General features: G+C 38.6%; 1 long non-coding RNA gene across 1 annotated transcript; it reads left to right on the forward strand.

Moving 5' to 3' along the window:
• Positions 1-238: 238 nt before the first annotated feature.
• On the forward strand, positions 239-11,564 carry LOC142107566 (uncharacterized). Its single transcript, XR_012679976.1, has 3 exons — positions 239-327; positions 8,898-8,986; positions 10,927-11,564. It is a non-coding gene; the product is annotated as an uncharacterized LOC142107566 (long non-coding RNA).
• The last annotated feature ends 348 nt before the right edge of the window (positions 11,565-11,912 follow it).

Here is an 11,912-nt window from a genome sequence, read left to right on the forward strand (position 1 = left end):
ATTCTTACCAATGAAGAAAAATGTGTATTAGTTTATTTTGCATTATAAACAATAAATATTGTCACTTTAATCAGTATGAGATTATGCCAATAAGTCAGAAATCCCCAATTAGAATCATAATACTTGGAAATGAATATTTCATAAACCAGTATTGTGCTATAGCCCAAAAGCCGAGCCTTATGGAAAAATCAATGACTGGAAAGATAATAGAAGGCAAGGTCAGATGACTGCAGACTCACAGAAACGAAACTTAGAAAGATAGTTGATTATAAAACTCTCTGGAATGCTCATTGCTCACACTTTCCTGCTGCAGATGTGTTCTGTCTGGTAAGTACACAAAAGATCTCAATATTTCATAGTAATGATATATATATTGGGAATGTTAGTGTCTGTTTATTGTATTACTTTATTACTGAAATTAATGTATCAATATAAAAAACAAACTTTGACCAGATAAATGTATATCAAAGCTTTTCTGTAGTATTGTGCTTGTATGCCATAAAGTGAGTAGCAAGTATAGCTAATCTAATTTATGTACATTCCACTTTGCTATCACAAGCTCTAAACTGTATGAGACAGGAACTCAGAATCAACATACTGGGCCTGATTCATCTTCAGACGTAAGTCCTTTGCGTGCCATATCTTGTGTGAAATTGCTCTGCGCATGCTCAGAAATGGACTTTAAACCAATAAAGGCAATTGCTTGCAATTTATATCCAAACGCAAATGACACTTGCTACAGCCTACGACTTGAATGGTGGTAAGGGCGATGGAAAGGGCGGATGAACATAGCCCAGGTACAATAAAGGCTTTCCCAAGCAGATTCGGTTGATTCTAGATCTGCCGTACTCTGAAGTATACATATTTCCAAACATAAGACAAACACCTGCTCCAGGGCAGGTGTAACTAACAGATGATAGAGATGACCAAACACAGCATTCACGTTCACAATCAAATGGGATGATTAACAATTCACCTGCACACCAGACATTATCTCAGTAAACAACACTGTAGAAGGTCATTGTCAAAGCATTGCACACGTTAGCTTGTGAGGATATTTTGAATTGTATTAGGGACAAATTATTTCATTGTGAGAAAAACAAACTCCAAATTAATTGACAATTTGTATTGCAATATATTGTTTCAAATGTTCAGACATAGCTCTATACATTATCAATGCCCTTTTATGATTTAAAATGTTAGCAGGGTGTTGCCTATATTATGCAGTTTCCAAATAGTTGCATACATTATCATTTTTTTAATGTTTAAAAATGACATTTCATGCTTTTCTATACATGATTTATACTGTTTTAGTTTAAAAAACAAACAAACATTTTTTTTGACACATAACCTTAAAAAGTTTAAATATTAGGATGGACCAAGCTTTGCTAGCTGTAAGTATGTTTTGTCTGTATTGTGTAATTTCAAATGGGAGCCAAAAATCAATAATGCATATGGGAATTTTTAACCATTGCATCTGGGGTGGGGTTTCATGGGTGGTAGAGGCTGAGGTTGCTGGCCAGGAGGAAGATGATGTCGAACCTAGTCCTCCAGATTTGCAAGATTATTCAACCTTCAAGGGATATGTGATTACATCATATTTTACATGTAAGAACCTTTTGGGTTTGCTTAAAATGCAATGCTTACAATAAATGGACACATAACCAAGGAAACCATTTTTTCAGAACAGTGCATTTAGTGGAACAAACAAACAAAAAATAATTTTGAATTCTCACAGGAGTAGGAGGGGCAACAGGTCCTACAGGGGCAGGAGGGTAAGCAGTTCCCATAGGGGCAGGAAGGTAAACAGTTGCCACAGGGGCAGGATGGGCAACACGTTCCACGGGGGCAGGAGGACCAATTGATGCCACAGGGGCAGGAGGGGCAACAGGTACCACAGGGACAGGAGGAACGCCATTTTTATTGCCAATACAAGCAATAATGGCATCGGTCAGTCTCTCAAAAGTGGTATGGATCATTGCCAGCATGTTTCCAATATGATCCAATTTTGCGTGTAAAGCTGTGGTGGTTTTATACATTTGAGGTCGCCCGCTGGTCGGATCACCTGTTGGTGATCCGCTTCCTCTTTTCTGCTTGTGTGGCTGTGGGGCTACCCTGATGCACAGTGACATGTGCGCCACAGTTATTTCAAGAAATGGAGCTGCGGCACCGGCTGCAGCAGCACCTCCTCCCATCAAACTATGTGGAATGGAAGCTTTGTCTGAAGGGTCTGTGTGCTGACTCCAGAGGTGAGTCAACTTGAACATAAGAAACAGATGTTTATGTGTTAAGCAATAATGTGTGTGTGCATAATATTAATTAGCAATTTGTGCAACATATTGGGAACTGGGGGCACTAGTGTGGCATAATATAAACTTGGGGCACTATGGTATGGCATAGTATGAATTATGGGCACTACTGTGTGCCATAATATGAATTGGGGACATTACTGTTTGGCATCATTTTAACTGGGGCATTACTGTGGCATAATATGAACTTTGGGCACTACTGTGGAGCATAATATGAACTTGGGCACTACTAAGGGGCATAATATGAATTGGAGGTACTACTGTGGCCTAATATGAACTGACGGCGCTTCTGTTTTACATAAAATGAATTGGGGGCACTACTGTGTGGCATAATATGATACCTAGGTGGGGTTAGACACGCCCCTCCAGTGATGAGTTGCAATGCAGAGTATCCTTCTCTAGTTTTCCTTGGGTGCATACACTAATTAAATGTACTGCGCACACTTATGTGTAACACGTGGGGCAGGCACCAATGACATTGGCGCCGCCCGCGTGTGATAGACTGGGTTTCAGAGGGTCTGCCTCTAAAATGCAGAATAGAAAAAGGTAAGTATGGGGGCATGAGGGGTTAATGTAATGTGGGTAGAGACTTGAGTTAATAATTTAATGATGGAGTTGGGGTTAATTACTCAGTGGTGGATGTATAGTGCTTTGTTGAGTATGTAAGATATCTGGGTCTGTGTTAGCAGATGTTGTATTTCTGCACCTGTTGTTGTGTGTAAATATGACTCTCTTCTATAATATATTAGAATACACTTGGGAAATTTTGTCTCCAGTGGTCTGAGATTTTGCAACTTTATGAATCAAGTCTCAAACTCATTGGAAATACAGAGTTGTGTACAGGGACATCAGAGTACAGATGGGAGGGCTCGGTTCGCCGAGAACCGAACCCACCCGAACTTTACCTAACCTGCTAGGCTCGGTACTCTCCCGCCCGCTCGGAATCCAAATCGAGGCCGAACGTCATCGTGACGCCGTCGGATCTCGGGGCTCGGTTCTCGCGATACTTGAAAATTATAAATACCTGCCTCCAAAGCAATCCATCGCCATTTGACAGAGGGAGAGAGCAGGGTGTAGTCACAGGCTGATTAGAGCAGGGACAGACAATACAATTCTGATTACAATTCTGATAACAATCGATAGAGAAGAGAGGAGGATAGAGGAGTCTTTTTTTTTTTCAACATTTGGCACTACAAGTGCTTTGGGGTGTCCCCCATTCTTTTGCATTAATAATTCTGGCTGTCAAAAGTACTATCTGTCAGCAGTATCTAAAACAATTTGTAGCACTACAAGTGTGTTGGGCTCAGAATGGATTCAAAGCAGTCCACATATGAGCAGAATGAGCAACCAGGTTCTTTCACCAGTCCTGATGATAGTGTTCCCAGTACGTCATCTGGGCAAGGCGATGTCAAACTACACAGTGTTTTGAAATCAGTCAAAAAAACACACCCCAAAAAAAAAATTACTGTGTTGAAGCGCAAAAGAAGTGTAACTGAGGAAAAGTTAAGTGCCGATAAAAAAAAAATTGTCAACATGCCATTCTACACACGCAGTGGCAAAGAGAGAATGAGGTCTTCACCTTTTTCTATTAGTGGCAGATTCAAAAATGTTTATCCTTCTTCTTGTACGGACACTCGTGAGAAAGCAAAACCAAGTAATTTGGAGTCTAAAAGTGGTGCACAAGTACTGTTACGCGTGAAAGCCGAGCTGCAAGAAAACAGTAAGGCATTAGAGGATAATGTATGCTCTGAATCAGAAATGACACCAATCCCTGGGGAGAGTCCATCCACCAGTGGTATGTCTAATCATGAGCATTCTGTTAGTAACAGTGTACCCATAAAGGTTCCTTTCAGCAGTTCTGACGATGTGTGCCTTAACAGCCTGAGTGTAGTCGGTGATACACCAATTGAGGATGCCACTTTTGAATTAGAAGAGGATGAGGGGGAGATTTGTGTAGGCGTCGAGGGCACTAATGATGATGTTGATGATTATGATGCAGACAGATACCAAATTGCCTTTCTCAATTTCTATTTATATTCTAGACTCTATAACGGCTGAATAGTTTTCTATTTTATTCCTAGTGGAGAGGGGATCTGATGCAGACAGATACCAAGATACCGTGGTCCATTTATTTTTACTTTCTAATTCCACAGTCTATGCAGGCTGCTTTTTTTCTATTCAACTTCAAGTGGAGGGCGGGGGGGCATAGATAGCCACCAAACTACTGTGGTCCATTTATTTTTACTTTCTAACTCCACAGTCTATGCAGGCTGCTTTTTCTCTATTCAACTACAAGTGGAGGGTGTAATATACACCCAAAGACAATGGCTACATTGCCAATAATCAAAGATGGAGGAGGTAGACAACCAGGTTTGTCTGTATAATTTGCAGGCAAGTGTTTGCATTAAGGATGGCCTACCAGGGATTAAACTGTTTTTTTCATAATTTATGAGCTTTAGAATTACCTCACTTATCCAAGAAACTAGTGGAGCACTAAAATAAGTTATTTTAGACCAAAAAAATTGTATTTTTTTCAAAAATGGCAAAACAAACCAAACATAACCAAAACCAAAACCAAAACACGCAATGGCGATTTTGCAAAACCAAAACCAAAGCCAAAACACAATGGTAATCCAGATCCAAAAACAAAAACAAAACCAAAACACAGGGGTCAGTGAGCATCTCTACATCAGAGTGCTGTGCCAACACTTTTTATAGCAACTGTGCCAACCCAGTGCTGTGAATGTCTTTGTGTGTTAGATGGCAAGAGAGGCATTTAAAAGGTTTACAAACAGGATTTCATTATTCCTCCAAGACGTGCACATACGGGGGTTTGACTTAATTTAATGGGGGGGGGGTTAATCAATTAATGGTGAGTGGGAACTATTAATTTATTGATGGGAATATTTAATGTCAGTGGTTCATGGTGTTTCATATTTAAGGCTGTGTGGGAGGAAATATGTGTATTTATAAAAAAATTATTATTTTAAATCCTTAATAAATAATAGTTTATTCATCATATGTAGCTATCCAGGTTCAATAGAGGCTAAGTAAGTAAGATTAAAATGCTAGATGGACTCTTTGGTGGAAGATTGGATCTTATATAGATAAATACATCAGATGGCAAATATATGGGGTTTTATTATTTTTAATAAATATACAGTATGTGGTTTAAATGAGGGTTGTATGTTTTATGTAAGGGGTTTTATTATTTTTATTAAAGCAATGTGTTTATAAAGAGGGAGTTTACATTTATATTTTTGATTGTGGTATCACAGGTCACAGCGGGCCCTGGGTGTCAGTGCATGGTGGCACTTGTGGTTCTCCAATTGTCAGCATGCCCTGACTGCCATGGGTATGCTGGTGCTTGTAGTTCTACAAGCATCCACATGCCCAGCCTGTTAATGGCAGACTGGGCTGGCTGGGGCTTGTAGGTCCACAAAGTAAAATAGTCTTTTTCACTTAATCTTACATTACATGCACTTTACTACCCTACACCCACCACCCCAGGGGTGTAGGAAGAGGCCTAGTGCTTTCAGCACTGGGCTGGGTATTCCTATAAGGGTCACTGCACAATTTTTTTGCAGACCCCATTCCTTAGGAAATCCAGCCCTGTGCTGAACAGCCTGGAGTTGGTTTGTCATTATGGTAGGGGGACCCCTGCTGCGTGTCCTGCTGCTATAGTGTCACCCAGTGGCGGATCCAGGGGGGGGGGCGATTGGGGCGATCACCCCCCCTAGCAGACACTTGCTGCCGACAGCTGCACAGTATGTGCAGGTCCGTCCAGCCGTGACAGGCAGGGACAGTGTGCTGCCCGGCTGCTCTGATTGTGTTTAAAGCCGTCGGCAGCCTAAGATGTTAGAAAGGGGCGGGGCCTAAATCCCCCCCCCTAAATCGCCCCGGGTACAGCATTTTTCTAGATCCGCCCCTGGTGTCACCTATCCCGGCTGGTTGGCCTACTGCTGGTTTCGGTGAAATCAGGAGGACCACACACATTTTTTACCCTGATTTCACCACAAACAGCAGTACCCTGGCAGCAATAGGATTAATAGCATTAAGAGGGGGGAGCCACGTTTTTATTTTAAAATCTATTTTTTGAACACAGCAGGTCGGCTGTAATGCCCCAGAGCTGGAGCAAGATACGGCAGAAATGGGAGTTTACTCCCAGGGGTGTGACTTTGTGCGCTCAGGTTTGGCACACCCACACTGAACATTGACTTCGGACACACATCCCTTCCCTCCCCAATCACTCCCCTTTCACATACATTACAGCACAGAAAAGGGCTGTTTTACCGAACGTATCTGCCAGTTCTGAACATGTGGAGAGTGAGTTTGCGAATGATACACTCAAAACCGGCAGATACGTGCGATAATGGATCAGGCCCAATGTATGTGCATGTGCCTCCAAAATGCAGTCCTCTGGCTAGTACTGAGTTCAGACTAAGATAAATCTTAGTGTGAATTCTAAATATAACTAATATTATGGGGCATATTCAATTGTTGGCGTTATAGCCAAAAATCTTGCGGCGTGCGCACTATTACCATTATTACGGTAATAGTGCGCATAAATACCGTTATTATGGTAGTTTTCCCGCTGGATTTCAGCTCGCGGCTCAGGGAGCTGTGAGCTCAAATCCAGCTTACCATTACCGTAATAACGGTAATAGTTTTAACGTCGCTGGGATTCTAAACAATTGAATATGCCTCTAAGAGTTATTCAAAAGTATACTAAATTTATTTTTTACTGTTGATTTAAAAATAAAAACCTTTGTGTATGTGTGTTTTATTTTTACAACTTAAATGTGTAATTATGAGACATATTTGTTAGTATATTATAAAAGGGTTAATGTCATCATGGACTAGTGTAGGTTAATGAGGTAATACAGTGAAAGGTTTAATATGATTGTCATGAAACATGAGGGATTAGGAGTAAAAAGGTGAATGAGGGTAATTAAGGAAATGCACGCATGTATGATCATCTGTGAATTATGAGTAAAGACGAATGTGATGCAAAAAGGTGCAAAAACTTCAAAATCAGATGAAGGGTAAGTAAAAATGCAATAACACGTGCGTGCAGTTTTACGTCACCTCCCTAGCTTACTACCATGTTCATCTCTGAACGTATTGCTCAGCTGTGGTTCTACTTGAGTACGGGCTTCCAAGTTACATGCGTGTTTTTTAAATGCAAGTTGCATTCAAATTGCATTCGAAGATGAATCAAGCCCACAGTGTGAGATGAAAATTGTTGATTTAATAATGTTTTTGTTTAGCTATAAAACAAAGCTGATACGATTATGATACTTATATCATAGTTACACGGAGTATATTAAACTGGTTAATTGGGAGGCTTTGAAATTACAATCATTATTATTAGAGGTGAGCGATTCGGATTCAGAAAAATCCAACAGATCCGAGATTTGGGGTTCTGAGTGAAACCGAGTCATTACTTGGTTTCTCATGCCAAAATCGGATCTGAAAATGAGGCAAAATGTCATTTCCAGGAAAATGACAGATCTCTCGAGTTTTTGAATGGATATCTTCCATATATATAGCCCTCTCTCTATGTCCTCTTATGCCATTTTAAAACAGACAGCGTATAGGGAGGATGTTAGCTGCAGTGCTCTGCTGTGAAAATCGCATTTAAACAAGAGTACAGCGTTACGCAGGCTGCAATGGACAGAGAAAAGAATAGAATAGCTGTGATTGATTATAATTTATTTTAATGCAGTTTAGTTCTCGAGAGATCAGTGGGACACTTGCAAATCAATGTTTCCATATACAGTACTATATGAGTTAGACATCATTCTGAACTAACTAGTATCTAGTGGAGAAAAACAGTGTGATAACTGGTCTTCTTCCTCAATGGTGACAAATGACAATGATACCATTCCCCTCATCATCCTCAACAAAGATGTCTATATCAATTACATTTTCATTTTAAAAAAGAAAATACACCTAATAGGTAAATTTTAGGCAGCAAGTGTGACAAATTGAAGAGGGTCAGCAGCAATACATTGGAAAGGGTCAGCAGCAATTCATTGGAGAGGATCAGCAGCAGTACTTTGGCCAAAATTGGTAAACATTTGGATAGTTATCAAAAGATCACATAGACTGTAAATGACTGTTAAAGCTATAAATAGTAATATAGGAGCAAAAACAGATGTTTTTTTTTCACAATTTTTAATTAAAACCAGATCCAAAACCAAAACTTGTCAGGAGTTTTAGGCAAAACCAGTAAAAACCAAACACACGCAAAGACGTTTCAGAACCAAAATCACATCCAAAACCAAAACACAGAGGCCAAGGCACATCTCTATTTATTAATATTATGATTTATTGATAAAGCACCAACATATTGTATTATGAAGTGTTCTGAATTGAGGGTATCATGATACATAGAAATAACATACCATGACATGAAATAGAAGCTAAATATTGCCCTGTCCAAATAATATGAAATATAAGCCCAAATAATTTTACAATTTAATATGTGTGGGAACCAACCAATTCATCAGGTAGTGGAATATCAATTGTGGCTGATGGTGGAGAAGGTGTGAATTACATTTATTTCTTTATTGTTTATTCTAGTTTACAGCTGAAGAAAAGCTATTGTTGAAGCAGAATCAGAGACGTGATCAAGCTTACAAAACTATCATTGTATATTAATACAGTTCAAGGTACATTATTTTTAAGTCACTCATTTGAATTGTTTACAATTATATTACAGTATATACTGTATTTCAATTATATGTTAAGTAAGTGCATGATGTAGATACTTGTGTGGGTAGTATCTACAATGGAGGCTAGTAACAATACTGATCCTTTTTTCTTGGCTAAAATACAGCACGTATCCTATACTCTGGTGTCCTAGTCTGCTGGCTACTATACAATATAGACCATAATCTGATGGCTAGTATATAATGCAATCCCCAATATGATGGCTGATATACAATAAGTCCAAGATGAGCACTAATATGCTATACAGTCCCCAATCTGGTGCCTGGTGTACAATGCAGATTTCAGTCTCTTGCAGCTAGTATCCAATGCAGAACAAATTATATGTCTACTATGCAACACTGACTGTAGTTTGATACCTGCTATACAATACATACACTATGGCCCTGTTAGAAGTAGTATCTGGGGTAGTCAGCACAACACACCAAAACACAATGTTAGTTCATAACATTAATTGATAGTCCAAGAAGCTGAGAGTGGGAGATCACCTGCATGGAGTTTGTAAGTGTCAGCAACACATCATATTGTCTATCAGCTGTACCACCAATTGGGGGATTTGACTCTTCTTGTGCCGCCATACCAGGCACAGGAATCATTGGATGTGTATATAGGAATGGAGAGCGCTGAATATAGAGAAAGTGCTTCAGATTACTCATTCTACAAGCAATATGGAGGCACTTATAACAATGCTAAGCAGCTGGTATTTTAAATAGGAGCTCTTCTTAAGACATAGTTATCACATAATTATGGTAAATGACATGAAGCAGATGTCTATTGCCAAAACCATTTAATAGTAATAAATTGCCACAAAATAAAACCAAACACAATTTTTTTTTATAAAAAGGTAATAACTATTTTTTTTAAATTAAATAATCCATATTAATAACATTTTTTGAAGACTTAAAAAATATTGTCTCCTTTTTTTCTATTAACGGCAACATTACATGTCAGACGTCATATGTTATATATCTTCTATTCTGCAATATGCTTTATATCGATATTTCTCTGAAATGCATAATGCTGACCCCCCTTACATGAAGTTTTGAGACATTGAGATCATCCGTATTGACTAAAGGATTAGCCCTTTTACGGAATCGAGAGACATTGGACTAATATTTTTGCACCTGTGGTTTAAAGATGACTTTGATTTTAATGGTTTTGAAGAAGTAATTCAAAAAAGTACTTGTTTTCAAAATGGATTGTTTTATTAATAATATTAGTCATTATTATTACATTATTTACATGGTATTTTTGTATATATTCTTTGTATTTGGTTTTATTTTGTTGCAATTTATTACTATTAGATGGTTTTAGCAATAGACACCAGCTTCATGTCATTTACAATCATTATGTGATAATTGATTCAATTATGTCTTAAGGAGAGCACTTATTTAAAAAACTGACTGCTTAGCATTGTTAGGGGTGTCTACATATTGCCTGTCGAAGGAGTATTCTGAAACGAGGAAGACACAAGGTTCTGGCTTGCTGACTCTTTGATTTATTGATTTTTCTATCTAACTGGTACAAGTGCAATTACTATATAAATAAAAGTATTAAACATCGACTTGATTTGCTATATACACAGTTCATTACAATAGTAAACTCCGCATGCTGTGGCTCGAAGATCCAGAACAGTTGGAGAGTCACAGGTTATCCAAGTCTGGTCCAGATATTTTTTATATAAGTAGGAATTTTAATAAGTAAACGGTTCAAATCAACCGTTCACTCTACATGTTGAAGCAACAATGAATAATACAATACTAGCAGCATGATATATAGGCAGTTGTTATGCTGGTTTTTTAAACAATTGTTAGTAGCTTATTTAATAACCATTCAATACTTTTCCGTCAGTTGTCCCTCTAATACATATGTTTATTTATAGGGAATATGGCCAATGCATATGAAGAAGATATTTGGGAGGAGGAGACCTTGCCGAACTTTCGTGAAATTATTCTTCGCAGTAATGCTAAGCCGAAAAATGGGAAGATCTATGTTATGTACCATGGCACTACTTTAGCCGCAGCAACTCAAATCATTCAGTATGGGTTTGTGAGGTCAAAGAAGGGCATGTTAGGGAAAGGTGTCTATGTTAGTAGAGATATAGAGAAAGCAGAACGGTATCCTCTGGAGGATAGATGGGATCAGGTTATTCTAAAGCTGAGAGTGAACGTAGGTAAAGTAAAGATGGTAGATCACCAAAACCATCCAATGCAGAAAAATTGGCACAAAAAGGGTTATGATACAGCCTGGGTACCCGAATACTCTGGCATGGTTAACAGTGGGTTAGAGGAGGACTGTGTATGGGACCCTGATAGGATCAAAGTGGTGGGAATTGCTAAAGTCCCACCATTGTCTGTGCATAAGTATCTTAATGAATTGTTTTTGAAGAACGCTAGCGATGAATAATCATCTACTGCCAATAAAAAAATATATACTCTCTGTACTCATTGTCTCACCTTTTGAGCTTGCCTGATACATCAGTCAATTGTATGTACTTATTAAACACTTCCTTCCCACTTGTGCTACCTGGCTTATATTGAAAGGGTTGTATGAGAGAATTCATAGTGTGGATGTCATTGATGTTTAAATGAGCTACAACCTCTCAATCACCTCATTTAAGCAACATGTTATATAGGCAATGACTATAAGTATGAGTGTAACCATAGTATTATGATTCATGGAGTGGTGAGGGTTTAGTGACTTCTTGTTTTTGTTGGGTTTATTTTTTTATGAAAAAAAAAGTATGTAAACTGAGACAGGGGCATTTCATGTGAGGAAACTGAAAGATCTACATTCCATCCTGTTCCAGGTTATAGGCAGCACTTGCCAGCACACATGTAATACACAAGGGGAGGGAGCTGTGCTTTT

Source organism: Mixophyes fleayi, chromosome 11, assembly GCF_038048845.1.
Source record: "Mixophyes fleayi isolate aMixFle1 chromosome 11, aMixFle1.hap1, whole genome shotgun sequence".
NCBI classification, from domain to species: Eukaryota; Metazoa; Chordata; class Amphibia; order Anura; family Limnodynastidae; genus Mixophyes; species Mixophyes fleayi.